The sequence below is a fragment of the Tenrec ecaudatus genome, chromosome 1 (genome assembly GCF_050624435.1).
Source record: "Tenrec ecaudatus isolate mTenEca1 chromosome 1, mTenEca1.hap1, whole genome shotgun sequence".
Lineage (NCBI taxonomy): Eukaryota > Metazoa > Chordata > Mammalia > Afrosoricida > Tenrecidae > Tenrec > Tenrec ecaudatus.
In genome coordinates, this window is record NC_134530.1 from 102,450,728 (window position 1) to 102,453,812 (window position 3,085).

A 3,085-nucleotide genomic window follows, 5' to 3' on the forward strand; every position below is an offset into this window, starting at 1 on the left:
GCTGCGCCCTTGTCAGGCTACCCTGCTACACTTTGTAAGTGGTGGGGTTCGGGGGCACACCTACGTGCCCAGGTGTAGCAGTCACTGTCCTGTTCAACTGAAGGCCATAAAAAAACGGGGAGCGCCCCCATGTCTTCCGTGGTTCTACCACGTAGGAGGAGTTGGTCTGCAGAGCGTTGAGCTGGGTGCAGCTGTGGGGGAACGTTCCCAGAGCTGCAGGAAGAAGAGCCATTTGATTTCAACCAGAGGAGAATTGGAGGATTGCAGAAAAACTTTTACGGATTGGACTCCTGCTTTTTCCCTTCTTGGAGAGTCAGGGCTATCAGTCTGTCCTCTGTCCACATTTTCCCGTCTCTTTGCTGTAGAGGAGACATGTAGCGCATCTGTTCACATCACCGCCTGTTACCAAAAGTTCTACAGGGGGTTCATTGGTTGATATTCGGGTCTACATTTTCAGACCGTTCTTCCTAATCCATTTTAATCTGAAAACTCTATTGAGGCTATAACACCTTCGTGGTTAGAAGAATCATAACTCTTTGAGAGGTGCATTTGCTTAAAGGATGGGCACAAATTCTGAGCACTCTAGTTTGCCACGGGCTATGGATGGCAGGGATGGCCCCAATCCAACTGCAGAGGCCCCACATAGATTGGGTCTCCACCGAATATTTTCTTTCTTTCTTTCTTTTGTGTTTGAGTCATTTTACTGGGGGCTCACACAGCTCTTATCACAATCCATCCATCCATCCATCCATCCATCCATCCATCCATCCATCCATCCATTCATCCATCCATCCATTGTGTCAAGCACATTTGTTGCATTGTCATTTTCAAAACATTTTCTTTCAACTTGTGCCCTTGGTATCAGCTCCTCATTTTTTCCCCTCCCTCCATTGAATTTTTTTCTGATCATTAACCAAGGATGTGGATAAGCATGTTGTCAGGCAAAATGCCTTGGAAAGTAGATTACCACCCCCCCTCTCAGGCCAGCCCAGGTTGGGACAGTCTCCCTTACGGGCTTGCCCTGATGGAGGTCATCATAATGGGCACGGTACAGAAGGTCGTGTAGTGTTAACTCTTGCCCCATCAGTCTCATCCTGAATGTCTTGCTCAGAAGGCCGGGTAGCAATCTTTTAAACCCTTCTCTATGACTGCGTGCCTCACCCATGATCCTGTTCCTGTTTCTATGATCCCAACTGTAACTCTGATATATTGATCAGCCACCAATTATGAATTCGTGACTGTTCCCTTTGTTCCATGCCCTATTTATGTGGCATCCCTGCTTTAATTCCTTTAATGCAATTTACCCTCATGCTAATAGCCTCCTTCGTCTAGATGCTGTGTCTGTGTCTTTTTGCTGATTTAAATAAAATTATTTTAAGACTTAATAAATGATCCCCTGGCTATGGGCAAAGAGACACCTGATTGGTGGTGGTGCTCTTATATCAGTCAGGGGCAGAGCAGACTGGCAGCCCTTTGTTCATCCTAGCTTGATGCCTAGATCGTGGCCAGAGCTGTTTCATGCCTAGGGCACATTAAAAAAAAAGACTTAATAAATGATTGCCTTACATTATATTTGAGATTAAATTCTCCTATGTACATTTGAACCCGGGAATTGAACCTAGGTCTCTCATATAAAAGGCAAGAAGTTTCATACTGAATCACCAGAACTACATTATCCATTCCTTACCCAATCATAAGACGGGAGGGACCCAGAGACTATAGATTGTCCCCTTTGAGCACAGTAAATTATCTATATCCATTGTGCCAACCCTATTGTCTCAGCAAACTCAAAGGGAACAGATTTTGATGAAAATATCAGCGATGACACTTGAATAAATTTTAAAATTATGAGACACGGACAAAAACAAATCTTGTCAGTAATCAGGCGTATGTTCTATTATTTCTTAACCTCAGAGTCATGCAAGTTCAGTGCATTCTGTTTTAGAAATCTAATTGCTGCAAATGCAGGAACATGCATATTTTTCTCAGCAATAAATAGAGCCGCTTCTTTCCCTGCTCTGAAGGAAAAGGGTCTGGGGCAGGAAAACAGCTGCAGCTCTCTAAGGACAGGCTCAGAAGCACCGAATATGCGGTTCCGAGTTTGTTTTTTGTTTTTGAAGTGGACTAAGTGACCAGTGGGCTTCATTTCTCCGCCCCCAGGACCAGGAGAGGAAGGGGGTCTTTCCAGGCAGCTGTGGGAAGAGAATGATTAAAGTGGCCCCAGCAGTGGAAGAGCGAAAGCTATATTTGCAAATGTCATTTTCAAAAGAATGTAGAGTTGACAGCTTTGTTTTACCTCTTCCCACCACCTAGCAATAAGCAATAAGGAAACAATGTGTTCATTTTCATGAAAAATACCAAGCCAGGTCTGGTTGCTATGCTTTTATTTTTCCAGAAGCTAACACACAGCAACAGCGTTCTTTTCGATAAGCACCGAGTTGATCTTATCTTTGGTAATCAATGGCTTGCAAAGACATGTAAAAATGTAAAACAAGTAGACTTCTCAGTGATGTAAATTCTCATATAATTTCATAGGACTTCAGTATCTCTCTGAGCTTATTAGTTTAAGCATATTTTTTTCTAATTTTCAATTGAAATGCTTTTTTTATTGCCCCACATACAATGAATGTGTACTGATGGCTTTTGTTGCTGTTGTTAAATATTAGTTCTCACTTTTCCTTGGGTAATAAAGTGGTATTTATAGAGGTGGAGGGTAAGATATGCAGAGTAGCAGATGGTATTTTCACCCTGCCCTTAACAACTAAGACTGGCATCGAGGTTTCTGTGAATTTCCATTGTTTCAGTATTTGACCTCAGTTTCATTACTGACTTTCGTGGAATTCTTAGTCCCCATGTTATATCCTTTAGCTGTTTTTCTTTATCTCCATGCCTATACCCCATCAAAACAACATTCAATGCAGGCAGCTGTATGCAATAGAATTTTAATGGACCGAAGATGTAATGGGGATGTGGTTACGTGGCAGATAAGAGGCAACAATACGTTTAAAATTAAACACTAAATTTCTGAATTTGTAAAAGCACCATAGGCTTATTTCAACCAGCTAGGGCTTCAGCATAACAAAAT

General features: G+C 42.4%; 1 non-coding gene across 1 annotated transcript; it reads left to right on the top strand.

The window, feature by feature from the left end:
* The first annotated feature begins 1,391 nt into the window (after window positions 1-1,391).
* On the top strand, window positions 1,392-1,535 carry LOC142437849 (small nucleolar RNA SNORA48). Its single transcript, XR_012782357.1, has one exon. It is a non-coding gene; the product is annotated as a small nucleolar RNA SNORA48 (small nucleolar RNA).
* Window positions 1,536-3,085: the final 1,550 nt, after the last annotated feature.